Below are 21,349 nucleotides of genomic sequence, written 5' to 3'. Positions count from 1 at the left end.
AGAATTTGAGTGAGTGTGAACTGTCAACTGAAAAAAAAAAAAAATAAATAAAAAAAGATATTACTCCGTATTAATTATGGCGTGCTCCGTGCTAACTAACACGCATACGCTTAAAGTCACTCCTTATCGTAACTAAACTATTCATCCTCTTAACCTTCTACATCACCATCACATCAACAATAATATCCTATAACTAACCCATAATATCATAGAACTAAACACTGCATATCATGACTAAAATCATCTTCCTCTTAACTGTCACGTCAGTAATTATTTTCTTTTTTATTTATTTTAACTAACACAAATTAATTACGAGTATTATATATATATATATATATATATATATATATATATATATATATATATATATATATATATATATATATATATATATTACACATCAGACTACCAATAAAGGGTGTTGTACATCATTGATCAAAATTTGTACATTAGGCTTGAGGGGTTTTTGATTAAAAAGAGGAGTGGGGAGCAGGTGGGAACCAATATTTGCATAATGGGTTCGTTAAATTGATGGTGAAGGATGTATAATGAACCCTATAATGAGTTGGTGTTTATAGTGTTAAGATTATAATGAATGTCAGGTGGGCTGATAACGAACGATGGTGAGACCATAGAGAGAGATCTAGTAATCATGGTGTGCTACTGTGCTAGCTGGCGTGCTAGCGTGTAAGGAGCACGGAAACAAAATATAGGGTGCAGTTTTCTAATTGGTTAAAAAAAATTAAATTATTTTATAATTTTGAAAAGAAAGGCAACTATTATTAATCATCAACAATATTTTTACTGAATGTATCATGGGCCACAGAATAAGCCCAAAGTCAAATGAATATCACACTAAAAACACGATTCTGCAGTTTGCGAGGAAGGCAAACCGATCAAAATACAAGAGAGCGAAGCTACAAAATATGTAAATAGACACTAGGTGGCAATGGATCCAATATGGATCGGATATGGATCGGGTGATGCCATATTCACATCCATATTTGATGTGCGTAGAGGTGTATACAAAATAGTTATATTTTTATTGCAAAATACTATTAAAAACTACACAAGTTTTAATTATTTATTTACAGATGGGATATACCTAAATCTTGCTACAACACTATAGGCAGTGTACCTAATCGTAGAGTAGTATAGTTTTTAGTAAGTCCGGTTCGTTCCACAGGTAGACGGTTACACTATATTTTTATATAACTATATTTGTACAAATATATATAATTATATATAATAATATTTATTATTATAAAAGGGGGTTTACCGTTTAATGACTGGTTTGTCGGTTTTATATCTTAAGTCACAATTAAAACCTAATGCAAAATATAAATGACGATAATTAAAGGTACGATATAATATAAAATAAAATAATTATGCTTATTTAAACTTCCGTAATCATGATTTTTGACGTTTTGATTTTAATTTATTACCCTGGGTTATTTGTCTTTTGTCCTGGATGTAATTGAAACCTATCTGGTTTTTGTCCATAATAGTTCATCGGTCATAATTATAAAATGCTTGGCAAATTTAACCTTATACCCGAAGTCAAATATTCCAACTAATTGGGGATTCGAACTGTAACAAGGTCTTAATACTTTGTTTAATGAATATACCAGGCTATCGACTGTGTGTAATCCAAGGTTTTAATACTTTGTTAACAATTACACCAATTACCCTTGAATGTAATCCACCCCTATTTTAATGAGTCCATTGACTATTAATCCATCCCCGTGTCCGGTCAAATGAACAATAATTCGTATTTATAAATATCCCGCCCATCGTATCCGATTAAGCGTATGTGGTTATATATAGATACGTCAAATTATAACCTTTATATTAAATTAACGAGGTATCGTTAATTTAATATAAAGCCCATTAATAGCCCATAGTCTAATTTCCACAAGTGTCGTTCTTTTGTCCAAACCCCAATTATGGTACAAAACCCAATTACCCCATCTTAATATTTAGCCCAACATCACGATTACTTTGGCTCAAATAAGCATAATAATAACTTAAGTACGAGACATTAATTTAAAAAGGAGAACATAGCTTACATTGATTATTTATCGCGTAATGTTACATGGATAGAGCTTCGACTTCAAAACCCGTAAAATAACCTTTACATAACCCAAACTAATCTAATATAAAACTAACCTATACTATATATATATATATATATATATATATATATATATATATATATATATATATATATATATATATATATATATATATATATATAATACTTAAACAAAGGGAGTGATATATTTTTTTTTTTGTGTTTAACTCGTCGAATAAGCTGGCTATTTATAGGATCTGGCCTGACTTTTCAGGCCATGCGATCGCATGAGTTATAGGCATCCAGGCCATGCGATCGCATGGCCACTGGATCCAGCTCACATTTGTTTGGCCACTTGCTTGTCGACATAATTAATAAATATATATAATATATATATATAATTTATATAATTATATATATATTATATTATATTCTTGTGCATAGTAGACTTGTAATTTTTGGTCCGTTGAGTCGGGCGTTGATAGTTGGCTCAGGTCCCGGTTCCGGATTTTCGAACGTCCTTTCGTATAATTTAATATCTTGTACTTTGCGTTTCGCAACTTGTACTCTTGTCATTTTTAGATTTTTCTTATCAATAAATTGAACCACTTGGATTGTATCTTGTACATTTGAGCTTTTTGGACGTTTACGTCTTTAAATCTTCGTTTTCGCCTTTTGTCTTCGCACTTATTTAATATAAACGATTACAACTTAAAATAGAACAATTACAACTAAAAACTTTACATATTGGGATGATATTGCGACTAAATATATGTTCGTTTGGAGCACTATCAATATTCATTTAATTTTTGTTCAACCATCCATATCCATATCCGTTGGATTAAGTGGGTTAATGGATATCCGTTGGATATTAAATGAAACGTTAATCTAACGAAAATTTTGACAATTTTATATAGAGCATAACAAATGTAAATATTTAATCTTAATATTATTGGTTTCTTACTAAGGTTTGGATGTAATTTGTCTCCGATTTTGACTTAATTGAGCAAAATGCGTTATAATATAAGTAAATATACGTTTAAACTAATATAAGTGTGTTACTTTAATGTTGTTATTAACAAATTAATAATTGTGTCGATCATAACCCTTATTTTTGTTAATAAATTAAGAATTTGAATGTTATATGTATATGTATATCGATATGTAGATGTTTATAAATATATGTTAGTACGTTCATATCAATATATAAATGTATTTCGGGTGTTAATGGATATATCCATGGATGACATATTGTCATCCATATCCGATCCACGAAATATTTAGATCATCCATATCCATATCCATTAATCGTCCATTTACATCATCCATATCCATTATAAATGGATCAAATCGGGTGAATATCCATGGATGGAACATCCATTGCCATCCCTAACTAGGATCACTCAACCACGTAAGCCAATCCAACTTTCTTCCTTTCTTCTTTTCTATCTTTGTGAAATCCAACTTTAATTATTTTTTATCCTTTTTTTCACCCTACTTTCAATCAAATTTTAACACATCACCTAACATGCCACTCAACACGTCACCCCATTATTAACCAGTTTACTAGCACGTCCGTCAAGTACCCCACACCTACTCAACAATACGCCATCACGCTCATCATTGTTAAAAATGGTCTAATAGACCATGAAAACACGTAAATATTTAGCTCAAAACTAGAGCTTCATACAAATGAGTTAATAACGCATTGGTACATATTGCGTTTAAAGCCGGAGCCTAAACCAAACATGTGAAAGCTGTTAAAATTACAAGTTTAACAAACTTATTTTTGAATTATATCTTGTACTTGTCTAATTTGTGGTGTTTTTTTAGCACTTTTGTGTTTCAAGAAGTACAAGGACCATTTATGCACTTTTTAGAACTTAAAGATTGCTGATTATAGTTGTAGATGCTAATGACTCTTTGCTGATAGTTGAGGGACTAAAGATGAACATTTAGAAGTCAGTATAAAGCTTTGGTGATTAGGGTTACAGCTGAATCAACACATTCGATTCATCTCATTCGACATTCTCATTCTCTCTGCATTCTCTCATTCTCAAAACCCTAATTCGTTTTTCTGATCATCTACTTGTGATCAGATTATTGTGATTCTTTATTGATTGTGATACTCTTGTGTTTACAGATTCGATTTATTGATTGAGTACTGTTATTAGTTGTGATTCAAGTTCTTATTATTGTTGTTGCGTTTAAGTATGAAAGTTTACACCCCACCTCCGATACATTTACCTCCGCTGAACATGAGAATTACGAAGCTAAGTCCATCAACGAAGCTAAGTCCATCAACGAAGCTAAGTTCTTCAACGAAGCTAAGTCCATCAAAGAAGCTAAGTCCTTTAACGAAGCTAAGTCCATCAACGAAGCAAATTAACAAAGATAACCTCAGTCAAACTAACGGTGCAAAGGAAAGGAAAATTATTGCTTTCCAAAAGTATAATGGACATTTTTAGAAAGTCAAGGCTCTCTTTACAAAGCATTGAGAACTGATTACGGAGCATCTTTGACAGCTTGGGACCTGATGCTACAATACCTCGGGAACTGATGCCACAGTACCTCGGGAGCTGATACCTTGGGAACACTTCCTTAATACTTAAGGATCCACCCTCTCTATAAATAGAGGGCCATAAAGCTCTGGAAAAGGAGGACATATACAATAAAGCTCACTAGTGTCATGCACATTTATTATACATTCTCTCGCGGTGGCGTATAGCAAGTCACGTCTTGCTATCTTAGGGGAACCGCCAACGAAGAGAATAATCCTTTACATTCACCCGATTTATATACCTTCCTTATTAGGGCTACCTAACTCTATCGCTTCGATAAGGCTCGTCGGAAAGTGTACAAACAGTAATCAAGCAGACAAACACCTCTTGTTGGAGAAGAGATAAAGGTAAGAAGCTTAAACCTTTCGTTAAAATATGTGTATCTGTTTCAGGTGGGAATATAATAGAAACATGAATGTCATCATCAATAACCTCTTGCTGGAGAGCTTCTGCAAAACCCCTTAGGCCAAATTTACTAGCGGAATATGAGGTATAACCATATATGCCCACCTAACCACATCCAAGAAAAATGCCTGAGTTAAAAAAATCACTTAATAAACCAAAAGAAATAAACTTTATACTAATAACTATAAACATAAAGATCATGGTTACTTATTCTTATTAAGTATATCAGCCTAAACAGATGAATAGTACCGAGGGTATTTTAGTCATTCTATATCCCAAGTTAGGGGTATTTTTGTCTTATCAGTGTATGTGGTATTTAATGCTTATCTACCTTCACTCCTCTCATTTGTTCACCCCACCAATGATTTCTTCTCCACCCTTCCGGCGATTCTCCTTCCGTTCCTTATCGTCTGTCACCGGTTATTTTGCCGTCAGTGCCATCATCGCTGTCTCCTATTACTGGTTGATTAATGTCTTCTCCCTCTGTGTTATTTTAATCCCTTTTTGCAACTAAACTGGTGTGAGAGATTGTTTTTTTTTTCGTTCATGGAACCTATTTGAAAGATGTATTAGGTTTCTTTTACAAAGCTTTTTGGTTTCTTCGATTGTCATAAAAAAATTGGGTTCGTCTCTGCTTGCTGCTGTTTTAGTCATCGTTGGTACCGTCACAGCCATACCTGGTGCGATTCTATATATCGGTGTAAGTTTTTTGTTTATCTCCGATTTGTATGCCATGGTTTTGGGAACTGATTGGGAGGGTTTGATGTTGGTCATGGCTTCAATCGTACAGGCATGTTCATATTTTGTGTAATTATTATATTTATTATAACAACTCTTGTTGATGTATATAAATCAACTCACTATTCTGTTGCAGCCATGCATGGTAGTTGATGTTTTCCTTTGAATTATACTATGCAACTATTAAACAGAATTTTTGTGACGTGGTTATTTTTATAACTTGAACACATATTTATATGTCAACAGTTAATAATATTAAGAAGATTTTTGATTGCAATGCCGCGATGATGGTTACTTGAGAAGCAATTAAATAAATTTCTATCAGTTATGGGTAGATGATGTTAGAAAGAGTAGTTAATGTATTGGCACGGTAACACTTAAGTTGCAGCAGCTATACTCAATTATTTGTGACAAAACCCAATTACGATGTTTTAAAAAGATATAGGTTGTGATGATTAATATGTTGGATGATGCTTTGAACGCGTTTTTATTGTGAAAATGTTACTGGTAAAATGTGCCTATGATGTGGAACCGAGTATCTATTTTAATTATTAGTTTATTTACTTACTTGTATTTAATTTAATAGTTTCTATTAGGGATTTACACTTTGAAGCACCTTCTCTCACGCTCCCTTTATTTCAAAAACACTACACCTTTGGTCACCGGCCACCGGCACCGCCGGTGGTCCGGATTTTCCGCTTTTTCCTTCGGTTTCTGCTTGTTTCTTCCCTTTTCTTATTCGATCTACCTTCTCCGGATAGTTCGTAGTGTTTTATTACCACCTGTGCCTTTCTTTTCGCCGGTTGCAGGCGGCGAGTGGGTGGTTGTCTCCACCTACTCTGTTACCGGTAGAAGGTTCGGTGATTTTGGTGTTTGATGCTCTTATTCCGTCGCGCTCTGGTGGGTTTTGTTAGTTTCTTTCTCGGCTTACTTTTCTTCTTCGGCGAATTGTTGCCGGCCGGCGAAGGTGATCTCCGAATCTGTGTTTGATGCTAGCAAGATCTCATCAGAGATCGGGTTTTTGGATCCTAGCATGATCTCATCAGAGATCGTGTTTCCTGTGTTCGGTCTCCGGTTCTGTTTTTGATGCTATTCCGATCTTCTCAACGTTGACTCTCTCCGGAGGTGGTTACCTTGTGCTGCTGCCCTTCCTCTTGGGCTCTACTTTCTTCCAAGACTCCTCAAATCTTCTGTTTTTACCTGATGATTGTTGGTGGTGGTTCAAGGATGCTTGTCATCCATTAGAGTGGTGGTTATTTTTCCGGCGGTGGTGGTCAACTCCAGCCGGAACCCGCTTCTGCTGTCCATTGGGTGACAGGTGTTAATGATGTTAGCTTGGTGGTTTAGATCGTAGATTGGGTGATTCCGTGCTCGAGTTTCGGTAGTGGTTTGCGGTGGTTCCACCGTCCTTAGTATTCGACGCTGATTGGTCGTTTATTTGGTGTTGATTTAGATTGGATCTTACTTTACGTGGGTTACATGTGTTTGATTTATTTTTCGGTGTATTTCACTTCAATGGATTGTCCAAATGGTGTCGTGCTTCTTCGGGTTTTGGTGGTCCCGGGTGACAGCTCGGTTGCTGCTTCGAGTTTTTCACCACGTTCGCTGGTCCTTGTCTCCTTTTACTTCATTGCCTTTCCCGTCTCGTTATCGTTTTTTCTCCGGACATTTTATCCCTGTGCCGCTGCTCTCCCGCTTGTTCACCACTTGTTCGTGAGTTTCTAGCGGTTTTGTTCTTCATTTTGAGATACTCTGGGGGTTTCACTTTCGGAGTTGTTCTCTGAGTGTTGAGCGGGCTGCTTGTGACTCTTGTTGAATCTGTGGTTTGGGTGATTCCGTGTTCGGGTTGGGGGTGGTTTGCGGTGGATTTTAGTGATCTTGGTTTCGATTTTCGGGTCATCAGAGGTTTCGATTCGTGGGTTCGTGGTTATTGGTTGTTGATTCGTGGTGGTTGCCGATTTATGTCGATTCGTGGGTTCGTGGTTATTGGTTGTTGATTCGTGATTGTCGAATGGGTTTCGAGTGTGGTTTCGAGTGTGGTTCGTGGATATCGGTTGTTGATTCGTGGTGATTGCCGATTTATGTCGATTTATGTATTCATGGTGGGTTTTTGTCGAATGTTGCGATGCAGGCTTTTTCGTTTAGATTGCTTCGAGTGTGAGTTTTAGAATCGTGGATGTTGTAGTTGTCAACTAATCTTGTATTGTTTTAGTTGATTCGTGTTGAAGTCATTACGTTGTAGAATGTCGGAGGTCGTGTTATGTACTCGTGTTATGTAATCCCTAGCATCTTGCTAATTTAATTAATTTAATATAATTATTGCCTTTCGAAAAAAAAAGTTTCTATTAGGTTTATTTATTTACTTATTTAAATTATTTGTTTATAGGATTAAACTAGAATTGGGATAGTTGTAGCAGTCTAAGTCGGTTTATGTTACCTCTATATATACTCCGCATGTACACGTATCAATCTATCTTTTAAATTAATAAAACTTGAGTTTAATACTCATTATCCTATTTACGTATTGATTATATACATATGTTCAAATTAAAAACACGTTGGTGATTTTAATTGTTTGTTGAGAAGGGCGTTTGTCTTCCAACGGATCCTCTGATCCTTATCAATTGGTATCAGAGCAATCGATCCACCCTATCATTATTCCGATTAGCTGGGTCTCTCCCACGTTTGGATCTTGATAGTTTATCTCATATCTTAATTCCGATTAGCTGGGTCTCTCCCACGTTTGGGTTTTGATATTCTATCTCAAAAAAAAAATCGTCGTTACTGTTCACGGTACTGTTCACGCCGAAATCACTGTTCATCGCCAGAAAAACGCGTCAGAACACTATTCATCGTCAGTAAACGCGTCAGATTTACTGTTCATCGTCGTAATTACTGTTCATCGCAAAAAAAAGATTTTTTTTTCTTTTCTTGTTTCAATGGCCGCCGATAAGGGTAATCAAAGTCGCGATCTCGCTACCGCCCTCAAAATACTCAAGAACACGTTATATATAGTTAACAAATCTAACGAACGTGCAAAACAATGATGGCTTGAAGAAGAAATTTGAAGAGCTACTTATGGTGCTTGGGTCGAATCACAACAATACTATCAATATGAACTCCCACAATACCACCAACGCTCCGTCTACTATCAACCACAACCCTACCATCCACCATATTATCAACACACCATCTTCTACCAACAACAACCACCCCGACGAATTCGACGACCAACACATCATCATTGTCGCTTATATGATGATTATTCATGCTCAGACTATGCATTTCAAGATATTTACAACGAGGATCACATCCCTTATGAGCCGGAAGTATCATCACCATTGTACGATTTAAATGATGAAGATGAATCATCTTCAAATGATGTGCTTCTAGGAGTTTCAGAAGAAGAAATAAAAGTTGAACAATTATTGAATGCGGATGTTCCTACTGCAGTAACACAAGATGGAGATTTAAACCTGATTTCTAATGAGCATGAACAATTACATGAATCACAAATTGTCAATGAAGATGAGTTGTCGCCACTACAACTAACTTCAGTTGGCAATATACTTGATGAATTAAATATTATCGCTCAAGATGAAATCAAGGAGGCGGAGAGTGATGAAGTTGTTATTAGTGTTGACGAAGGTAAAGAAGAGGAGAATTTAGCCATATGTAAAGTAGTCGCGAGTTCCGAATGTATCGTTGCTAAAAGTGACGATGTAACAGTTTCAAAAGATAACGGAGGAAATAAGATTTTAATTGCTTCTATGAATAACTCCCTGGATGCAAGCAAGAGGATTAATAAAGGAGATTTGCTCGTGTTTAGCAATGAGAACTCGAGGTCGATTTTTTTTAAGAAGGGGAGAATGCTCAAAGGGTTTTAGAGCTAAATACTTTTACAAGAGGTCGTCGCAAACTTATTTGGAATGGCAATGATGAATTTGTAATTGGTATGTTTGCATTTAACCCGGGCATATCCTTTGATGTGAGTTGCATTGTTCACCGAGTTGTCATTAATTGGTTTATCTTTGATCCGGGTATAATGCTTTATTCGAGTTGGAACTCGAGGGCGAGTTCTTTTTCAAGTGGGGAAGACTGATGTGAAACTGAGTATCTATTTTAATTATTAGTTTATTTACTTACTTGTATTTAATTTAATAGTTTCTATTAGGTTTATTTATTTACTTATTTAAACTATTTGTTTATAGGATTAAACTAGAATTGGGATAGTTGTAGGAGTCTAAGTCGGTTTATGTTACCTCTATATATACTCCGCATGTACACGTATCAATCTATCTTTTAAATTAATAAAACTTGAGTTTGATACTCATTGTCCTATTTACGTATTGATTATATACGTATGTTCAAATTAAAAACACGTTGGTGATTTTAATTGTTTGTTGAGAAGGGCGTTTGTCTTCCAACGGATCCTCTGATCCTTATCAGCCTAGAAAGATGTGTTTGTAAACCTAGAATCAACTGAGATTGATGGTATCAGAAGAACTGAGAGGATATGATTAATTTTAAAGGCTATGATGATCGTTATTGTTGTTAGGCAACATGTCAAAGGGAAATTGGATATTCGACCCGTATCTTGACGGGGCAATACCCGGAAGGCATATGATTGGTGCAACTGTGTGTGTTTGTAGCCATGGTGGATATCAAATATTCTTTTATCCCAAACCTAACCTCCATTTTTAGATCTGAGCCTACCTATTTTATAATCACTAATTGCCGCTTTATTGACTGATTTGAATTTCATTGATTAATGATGGGAAAATAATCACAACTGATAATCTACAAAGCGGAAACAAACCCGTTTGACCAACACTTTCCCGACCCGTATGAAACCGTGAGGATGCTAACAAATAAGCTTTACCAAATCCAACCCAAATCAGTCCCCAAATCAGTAGCAAATCAACTAATAACGAATAATCAAGCACACACAATACACGCGAGACTTTTTACGTGAAAACCCCTCAAAATCGAGAGTAAAAACCACGGGACTCGTAAGCCACTTAAATTCCACTATCATCAACAAGGAGAGCAATACAATAATCCTTCTCTAGATCAACTAGAGGTATACAACATCATCATACTCTTGAACAACAATAATCAACAAGTATATGAAGAAATTAAAGACAAAAGAGTAATAACATCACCCAAAATTCTGCTACTGTTCGACCTGTTGTAACTTGAGCTACAGACCTCTTTAGACGAATTCAACGATTGAAAACCTTGGCACTGATGTCAGGAAGACACAGCCCAAATTTGATGAAGATCCAACGGTTAGATCTCCGGGGATCGTCTCTTTTCTGTCCTGCTGTCACTGTAGACGAAAATGGAGTTTTTTGACTCTTTTTCTTGATCTCTCAATTCTCTGTAATCTCTCACTCTTGAATACAGCTGCACAATTGATTCAAATAATGCCTAAGACACTTGACCAAGTCAACAAGCATCTTGGGCCTATTTTGTTGGGCTTGGGCTAAGCTTTCCTCATATTTGGAAACTTAAATAAAAAACCCAACAAATCTCCCCCTTTCCAATTATGAGGAAGGAATCGCCATCCCGGCGATCGAGCAACATACCTTAAGCTTCTCACTTGCTAAAGCCTTTGTAAACATATCGGAACCATTATCAACGGTGTGAACTTTATCAAGTTCAAACGAACCATCTTCAAGACGTTCTCTAATCCAATGATACCGCACATCTATATGTTTTGTCCGCTTATGATACATAGAATTTCTAGCCAAATGAATCGCACTCTCATTATCACAAAGAACCACATATCGTGATTGCTTAAACCCAAGGTCTTGTAGAAACCTTTTCATCCACAATAGTTCTTTGCACGCTTCTGTTGCTGCCATATACTCAGCCTCGGTTGTAGACAATGTAACACACTTTTGTAACCTTGATTGCCATGAAACTGCTCCCCCTGCGAAAGTCATCAAATACCCAGAAGTGGATTTCATGTTATCTTTGTTTCCTGCCATATCTGAGTCTGTATAACCAACATGCATCGGCTCTCCATTTCCAAATGTGATACCCAACTTTGAAGTACCTCGTAAGTATCTCATAATCCATTTAACTGCTTCCCAATGCTTCTTACCCGGATTTGACATAAACCGACTAACAACACCTACCGCATGAGCTATATCAGGCCTAGTACACACCATAGCATACATCAAGCTACCAACCGCCGAAGCATATGGAACTTTATCCATCTCCTCAACATCCTCCTTTGAAGAAGGGCAATCTCTATCTGTTAGCTTAAAGTTGTTAGTAAGAGGAGAACTAACCACTTTAGCATTCTCCATGTTGAATCTACTAAGCACCTTTTCAATGTATTGCTCTTGTGATATATGTAACATCTTAGCACCTCTATCTCTAAAAATCCGAATGCCAAGAATCAGTTTTGCTGGTCCTAAGTCTTTCATAGCAAAAGACTTGCTCAATTCTCGCTTCAACTGGGCAATTCTTTTCATATTTTTACCAACAATCAACATATCATCAACGTATAACAACAATATAATGAAATCATCATCACCAAACCTCTGAAAGAAAACACAATGATCTGAAGTTGTCTTTCGGTAGCCTTGCTTTCCTATAACCGACTCAAACTTCTTATACCACTGTCTCAGTGCTTGCTTCAACCCATATAGACTTTTCTGAAGTCTACAAACATAATTTTCTTTACCTTTAACCCGAAAACCTTCAGGTTGCATCATGTAGATTTCCTTATCTAAATCACCGTGAAGAAAAGCAGTCTTGACATTCATCTGTTCAACCTCAAGATCAAGACTAGCAGCTAACCCAAGAACCACTCGAATAGATCCCATCTTCACGACCGGAGAGAAAATCTCATCAAAATCAATACCCTTTTTCTGGCTGAATCCTTTAACGACTAACCTTGCTTTGTACCTTGGTTGTGAAGTAAGCTCATATGTCTTCACTTTGAATACCCATTTGTTTCTCAAAGCTCTTTTGCCTTTAGGTAACTTCACCAGGTCATAAGTATTGTTCCCATACAAAGAATTCATCTCATCTTGCATAGCTTCAATCCACTCTTTCTTATGCTCATCTTTCATTGCTTGTGAATAACATTCTGGCTCTCCCCCATCAGTAACTAATACATACTCATCAGCAGAATATCTAACAGAAGGATGACGGTCTCGGGTAGACCGCCTAAGTGGGACAAATGGGGGCACATCTGGTACTGGAATCTCTACCTGCTCCGGAGCATCACCAACATCAGTACCATGTTCATCATTCTGAACATCATCTCCAACATGTTGTGGAGTAACTGGATCCAAATCAACAAGATCAGTACTAGGTTGAGGAACTGAATTTGTCTTCTCAACATCTTTTAACATCTGATCTTCTGTAAAAACAACATCTCGACTTCGTACAAGTTTCTTCTGAACTGGATCATATAACCTGTACCCAAAATCATCTTCACCATAGCCGAGGAAAACACATGGCTTAGTCTTTATATCAAGCTTTGACCTCTCATCTTTGGGAACATGAACAAAAGCTTTACATCCAAAAACTCGTAAATGACGGTAAGAAACATCTTTGCCGCTCCAAACCCTGTTAGGAACATCAAAATGCAAAGTAACACAAGGGGTTAGATTAATAATATGAACTGCTGTATTTAAAGCCTCACCCCAAAAAGAATCGGACAACCCTGCATGTGAAAGCAAACATCTAACTCTCTCAACCAAAGTTCTGTTCATCCTCTCTGCTAAGCCATTCAACTGAGGTGTCTTTGGTGGAGTCTTTTGATGTCGAATACCATTCTCCTTATAATAAGCATCAAATCTGCCAATGTATTCACCGCCATTATCAGTCCGAATACACTTGAGTTTCTTCCCCGTTTGCCTTTCAACTAGTGTATGAAATTCCTTAAACTTTTCAAATACTTGATCCTTTGACTTTAAGGTATAAACCCACACATTCCTGGAATGATCATCGATGAATGTAACAAAGTAGGAACATCCACCAAGTGTCCTAGTCTTCATAGGCCCACAAACATCAGAATGAACTAGATCAAGTATGTTCTCCATTCGAAAAGGAGAATGACTCTTAAACGTAACTCTGGTCTGTTTCCCTGCCAAACAGTGAGAACACTTACTCAAATCAATACCACTAACACCCGACAACACATTCTTCTTGAACAAGATAGACATCCCCTTTTCACTCATGTGGCCAAGTCTTTTATGCCACAACTCAGTAGAATCAACATTGTCCACTGCGTTAACAATGTTCTGGATGATCTTAGAATGCGTGATGTATAATCTTGAGTCTTTCTTGCCTCTTCCCACTATCATAGAACCGAGAGTTAGTTTCCAAATACCATTACCAAAACCGTTATAATAACCATCATCATCAAGAATGCCTGTTGAAATAACATTAAGTCTCATATCCGGAACATGTTTTACATTATGCAAAACTAACTCCATTCCCGTGTCAAATTTCAAACAAACATCTCCAATACCAACGATCTTTGATAACCCGGCATTACCCATCCTAGCAAATCCATAGTCACCTGGAGTGTAAGATGAGAAGTGATCTCTACAAATTGCAACATGACATGTAGCACCACTATCAACAATCCAACTCGTGTCATCATGAGTAAGATTGATCATATCATAATCAATACAAACAAAGAACTCATCTGTGATAGCGTTAACTTCAACCTTATCATCATCACCACCATCACTTTTCTTTTGTTTATTCTTGTCATATGCCTTTTTCTTCTCATTCTTCAACTTTGAACAATACCACTTTGTGTGCCCCTTTTCATGACAATTATAACACTCAACATTAGCAAATTTACCTTTGCGTGAGCTGCTATGATGATTGCCTCTTTTACCCTGACCTCTACTATGACTTCTCTCCCGCGTTTCTGTGACCAAGATATCTGACTGTGAAGAGGAACCTTGTGACTTTCTTCTCATCTCTTCATTCAAAATACTACCCTTAGCCAATTCCACGGTGATAGTACCATTCGGTGCAGAGTTGGACAAAGATGTCCTAAAAGTCTCCCAAGAGTCCGGTAATGTACCAAGTAACCAGAGACCCTGAATCTCATCCTCAAACTTGATACCCATACCTGCAAGCTGATTTATAATACCCTGATATGCATTTAGGTGATCTGTAATAGGAGTCCCATCATGATACTTCAAAGCCACCATCTGCTTAATTAAGAACAACTTGTTATTCCCAGTCTTTCGCTCATATAACTGCTCAAGCTTTTTCCATAAGGCTTTAGCATCAGTCTCCCCAGTAATATGATTCACAACATTATCATCAACCCACTGCCGAATATACCCACATACTTGTCTATGCAAAATTTTCCATTGAGCATCAGATTTTTCCTCAGGTTTATCCTCAGTAAAAACAGGCAAATAATAATCTTTCACATAAAGAAGATCCTTCATCTTGCCTTTCCAAACATGATAATTTGAACCATTTAAACTAATCATTTTACTTGTATTAGCTTCCATCTTTCACACAAGTCAAATCAAATAACCTAGCTCTTGATACCAATTTGATGGGAAAATAATCACAACGGATAATCTACAAAGCGGAAACAAACCCGTTTGACAAACACTTTCCCGACTCGTATGAAACCGTGAGGATGCTAACAAATAAGCTATACCAAATCCAACCCAAATCAGTCCCCAAATCAGTAGCAAATCAACTAATAACGAATAATCAAGCACACACAATACACGCGAGACTTTTTACGTGGAAAACCCCTCAAAATCGAGAGTAAAAACCACGGGACTCGTAAGCCACTTAAATTCCACTATCATCAACAAGGAGAGCAATACAATAATCCTTCTCTAGATCAACTAGAGGTATACAACATCATCATACTCTTGAACAACAATAATCAACAAGTATATGAAGAAATTAAAGACAAAAGAGTAATAACATCACCCAAAATTCTGCTACTGTTCGACCTGTTGTAACTTGAGCTACAGACCTCTTTAGACGAATTCAACGGTTGAAAACCTTGGCACTGATGTCAGGAAGACACAGCCCAAATTTAATGAAGATCCAACGGTTAGATCTCCGGGGATCGTCTCTTTTCTGTCCTGCTGTCACTGTAGACGGAAATGGAGTTTTTTGACTCTTTTTCTTGATCTCTCAAGTCTCTGTAATCTCTCACTCTTGAATACAGCTGCACAATTGATTCAAATAATGCCTAAGACACTTGACCAAGTCAACAAACATCTTGGACCTATTTTGTTGGGCTTGGGCTAAGCTTTCCTCATATTTGGAAACTTAAATAAAAAACCCAACAATTAAAATTGAAGCGGCAATTTGCTTTTGATCTTTGTTGTGACTGTAAGTTTATTCTCAGGTAGATTTGATTGTTGTTTACATTTATTGCTTCATTAACATTGATAAGAGCACCTCATCATTTAAATAGGCTTACTTTATTTCTCAGGATGTGTATGCAGCCTCATATGTTAATATTTTTTTATGCTTTTTGTTGATTTTAATAATTGTTATCTTTGTATCCTTCTTTTAGTTGCAACCATTTCTGAGATGGAGTGTTTTTTCATTGATGTTTTTGTCTCAATTTATCTAATCCAGGCAGTTTATAGTTGGACTAACACAATAAATCAGTGTCTAATGTCTCAAAAAGATGCTTTAAAGCTATAACTGGGAACCGAATGCATCCCTTAACATGAAATATTTGTAAAATGAGTTCGTTGTAGTTGGTGGTTTGTCACCAAAAACAAAGCATGCTCTAGCTTCAGCTTGGTATGATATACTTTAATATTTATAATCAGTTTTTGTGGATAATGTTGTTAAAATTTATAATTTTGTGAAACAACTTAATGTTTACTTTTGAGTTTCAGTTACCGTTTATACTGTAAAGATAGTTTAGCTAGCGAGCTGAAATAACATCAGGATGTGATTGCACTTTATGACAAATCTGGACCGATGGGTCCTACGCATTTGATTGCTAGAACATCCCTAGTATATGCTCTTGCTTTTTTATTTTTTATTTTTCTTATTGTGACTACGTAGTCGCTTATTGAGAATGTTGAATGTTGCAGGTGCATTCTAGCGTTTTGACACATGCTGTTATTTTTAGTTGTTTTTGCATCTTTGATAATTGTGGTATTTGGTAAGTACTTAAACTTTTATCATATTTGTGTGGGAAGAGGATTTTTTTTTTTTTAAATAGTAATTTTTTTAAACAGACTTGCAAAAATGGAAATTTTATCAAAATCATTTCGAAAATGGTAAAACCGAACTTTTAAAGTTCGGTTTTAGTCAAACCCGAAGTTTGGAAGTTCGGTTTTGATACTTTATTCGTTTGGTCTGTTGAATTGATGACTGGATTGGAGACGTGTCAAAACCGAAGTTTGGAACTTCGGTTTTGCTTTAACTTCCAGCTACCCCATTTACTGTAATTTTATCCCCCATAAATACCTTTAATCCGTAAAAATAAAAACTGGCGAATGAAAAAAGGCCACGTGGAAACCCCGTTGAACACGCATCTTGGATCATCCTCTCGGACCCCTCAAGAAACATATCATGGATCTTCCTCTCAGACCCCTAACCGAACATATGTAGGTGGCTCGTCCTCTCGAAGCCCTCTTGACGTGAGTGTTTCTGATTACCCACTTGAGGATGAGCCTGTCGAGGATTTAACCATGGGCGATGATGAAAACCGGCAACAAGTACCGCGGAGGAGTCAAAGGCAAACACAACCAACAAGGTGTGGAACCGGTCATCACCTACGATATATACGTGGGGGACGTCATGGTCATTGATTAGTTGTATTTAATTATATTGGTTGTAATGTTTATCTTTTGAACTTGTTTTAATATATTCGTTGCGTTTGTGATTTACATTTAGTATCGTTTTTAAACAAAACTAACAACTACTTTATTTTAAATAACAATAACAACATATAACAATAGATTATTTAAAACAACAATAACAATAGTTTATTTTAAACAACAACAACATCAACAACACAATTCTCTACGTAGATCCACCGTCTTTAAAGAACACCTTAATTAACGCCTTGCGTGTAATGTTAAGGATTTTAACCTTCACACTAGGGCAAAAGATATAACAGTTTTGTTGCACCAGAACAGCTCCCTCACGTATGCCTTTTACACCTTCATACTTCCCATGTACACCATCGATGACCTTGCTAGATACTGTTCCTCGAATAGTACCCGTAGTGTCCTATTAAACATAAATGAATATAGTTTACATTAACCTGTTTTAGTCAACGCAATACAATTATGAAAATATACATAAGTTAGTGATGTAAACTCACTTTGAGCGTTACAGACAGATTACCGACACAATTTTTCTCACAAGACTTAACAACACCAACAACTTGATCAGCTGGTAAAAATCTACGTTGTCTCAAAATGCTTGCTATATCAGATCTACCTACAGTTACAACAACACACATAAACTGTTGGCTTACGGTTTCAATAATAAGTATACAATTTTGTTGTTTACCTCCGTACGGATATGCAAACTCCATCGCGCGTAGCCACGGATCCAGTGTAAACGAATCATCCGCTTCAGGTCTGTTGATTATTTCCCTTACAAAATCTTGCGTAGACATGTCATCCACAACGTTATTCTCGTTATTTCGAAGTTCATACGCATCTTGGAAAACACCAGCGGGTCCAGGGATTCGGTTGGATAATTTGTTCTTTTTGTTAGACCCGGAACCGCGAAGAACAAGTCGTTGTGGTGAAATAGGTTGCTTTTGTTTTTGACGGTTAAGTTGGGGAGACTCTAAAGGTCGGGGGAATGGTGGCGACTCAGTGGGCACCAATATGGTTTGAGTGGGTTTTGAAACTGATACAGATTGAGTGAGATCGGAATCATCAATATCAAGTAGGTATTCCCATCCATCGTTCTCATCATTGGCCATTTTTTTAGAATGAGATTTTGTGTTTTTTTTTTAGTTTTCAACTGCTGATTTCAGTGAAAATTAAAACTCAGTTTGAGGTGTTTGAAATGTGGTTGTGTTGTATGAGATGTTGTAATTGATAATGAAGTTTCAACTGGTATAAATAGATGTATAAAAGCATAGATTTCGACCTGCAAAAGCAAGATTCGGCTTAGAAGTGAACAAAATATGGCAGGGCCCAAAACCGAAGTTTGAAACTTCGGTTTTGCTGAAAAGCCTGCAAAACCGAAGTTTCAAACTTCGGTTTAGGGCACGGGTGGCTAAGCTTGTACACATGTCTGCCAAGTCACTGTGTAAATGGATAAAGTATCAAAACAGAACTTTCAAACTTCGGGTTTGACCAAAACCGAACTTTGGAAGTTCGGTTTTACCATTTTCGAAATGATTTTGCTAAAATTTCCATTTTTGCAAGTCAGTTTAAAAAAATTACTATTTTAAAAAAAAAAATTCGTCGGAAGAGACACTATTATGCTTCTTCTTTTGTTTTGACATTTGATTGGTGTTTTTGTTGCCAATATTTCAGGTTTCAATATTTAAAGTGCATAAGAAGACAGTAGCTATTGAACTGGTATTTTTTGATTTTGAATCCTTAATTGTGCAATTTATCATAGGTTATTTTCAGACTCTTTGTATGCATATGTATCTCTTTCTTATACTTAATCAGTAGCATGTTCAAAATTATGAAAATAAAGTTCGTTCACTGCTCAATTAGGGATATTAACTCATAACAATCTTTTGAATACAATTTGTCGCAAAAATTGCAGCAACGCGCGAAATGGGCCTCTCTCTAGTTTCAAATATCATGCATTGCTAGTTTTTATTTATAATTTATAAAACAAGTTTTGTTGCAAGATTTTGAGCAAATTTCATGACAATGTACTTGGTACTTTGGGTTATAAGATTTTCCAGTTGAGATGAGTAAGATTAATTTCTTCAAAATAAAGTGAACATAACCTCAATTTTTTGCATGAAGAAATTGTGGAAATTAAGAAACTATCATTCTTTTCTTTGAACATTTTTTTTCTAGAGAACCAACCCGATTAAGTTATCTTACATAATATGTATATCATAATAGACTTTAACTCACAACTAATTCAATATCGCTCAACTTTATGACCATTTATTTTAGTTACCAAGTTATTTAGAAACTTTTGATAAATATATTACTTCACTGCTACAAAAAAAAAGGAATATGAACCGGTTATGAAACATATAGGGGTTTCTAAAGTACGAGACCGGTTTCAAAACAGGTTCCTAGATTTTACGTAAAAGGAATGTCTTTAATTTTTAGAAACTAAAATGGATTTATAATTTTGATTCTTAGATAATCGTAATTACTTTTTCCTTGGTTAAAACTCATATATTCACACATATATATACATTTTTTTGAAACAAAACTTCAACTCACAACCTAACTGTTTGGCCAGTTTCATACTTTTAAGCAAAATACTTCTCAAAATAAAAATAAAAGGTGAGTTTTTTATATCTTGAAAACCATGTCAAAAAATTACATTTTCCTGTACAGGTTAACTTCTATTTCATGTGATCGTCACTTAACAAGAAGTAAGATAACTCTAGTAACACAATAAAGTACCTGGCCGGCCTGAGAGGACATAAAAGCAATAGAAACTGGCTTTCAATCACTACGATTCTTCATTTCAGGCAATGCAGATTTAACCACATTAAAAGACCCAATTAAATAAACACCAATTATTCTCTTAACCACTTCAATATCCTGATTCTCAAGTTGATGAGCAACAAACACACCATGATTACAAACCAAAACATCAATCACACCCACACTTTCAATTGCTTTCTTAACAGCTTCATAGTCGCAAACATCAACACTTACAATATCAACATCTATACCGGTAGTAAAACGAATTGAAGTTTTAGCTTCTTGTAATTTTTCTAAGTTACGAGCTAAGATAGTGACATGTGCACCTTCGGCTACAGCTTGGCGAGCTAGAGCTAAGCCGATTCCGGTGGACCCACCAGTGATGAGAACGCGACGTGATTTGATTGGGGTTTTAATTGGGTGGGGACGGACAATGAGTTTAAGGATGATGATGAGGATGATTGAGAGGAGACTAATGAGAACAAGAAATGATAGGTTAGCCATACGTATGGTTAAATGTGACAACCATGAACCATGGAATTAGGACTTTGAAGGAATCACATCACATGTACTAGTGTTGCCAAACTTGTTACCAAAATTAGAATTCTATATTAGTTTTTAAACATCATGGACTACTAACTATATGACGTGTATCATTTTGTTTATTGTCACTCTGCTAATCGGTTATAAATGTGCTCATTCTGTGTATTTCTGCTAATGAGGTTTTAACATGAGGCTGGATGAAGAAATCAGAACTCCAACCACTAACCACTGTGCTATCTTGTTAAAGATGATATTAGGCCAACAAATGAGAGACGCTAAACAGGTGCATCAACCAAATATTATCCTATATAACTACCAATTTATTTATACTCAGATCAATTAAAACCATAACCACCATAAGATTAGATATAATTAATGCTATTTCTAGGAGGATGGAGTAGCATACACTTGAAAGTTAAAGAACGGAAAGA

General features: G+C 36.0%; 1 pseudogene; it reads right to left on the bottom strand.

Annotated features, from left to right (window-relative positions):
* Positions 1 to 4,890: 4,890 nt before the first annotated feature.
* Positions 4,891 to 20,879, bottom strand: LOC139849727 (3-dehydrosphinganine reductase TSC10B-like; annotated as a pseudogene).
* Between the last annotated feature and the right edge of the window lie 470 nt (positions 20,880 to 21,349).

The sequence above is a fragment of the Rutidosis leptorrhynchoides genome, chromosome 5 (assembly GCF_046630445.1).
Source record: "Rutidosis leptorrhynchoides isolate AG116_Rl617_1_P2 chromosome 5, CSIRO_AGI_Rlap_v1, whole genome shotgun sequence".
NCBI classification, from domain to species: domain Eukaryota; kingdom Viridiplantae; phylum Streptophyta; class Magnoliopsida; order Asterales; family Asteraceae; genus Rutidosis; species Rutidosis leptorrhynchoides.
The sequence above is the reverse complement of the archived record's forward strand: the minus strand, read 5'-3'. Positions and strand labels throughout refer to the sequence as shown.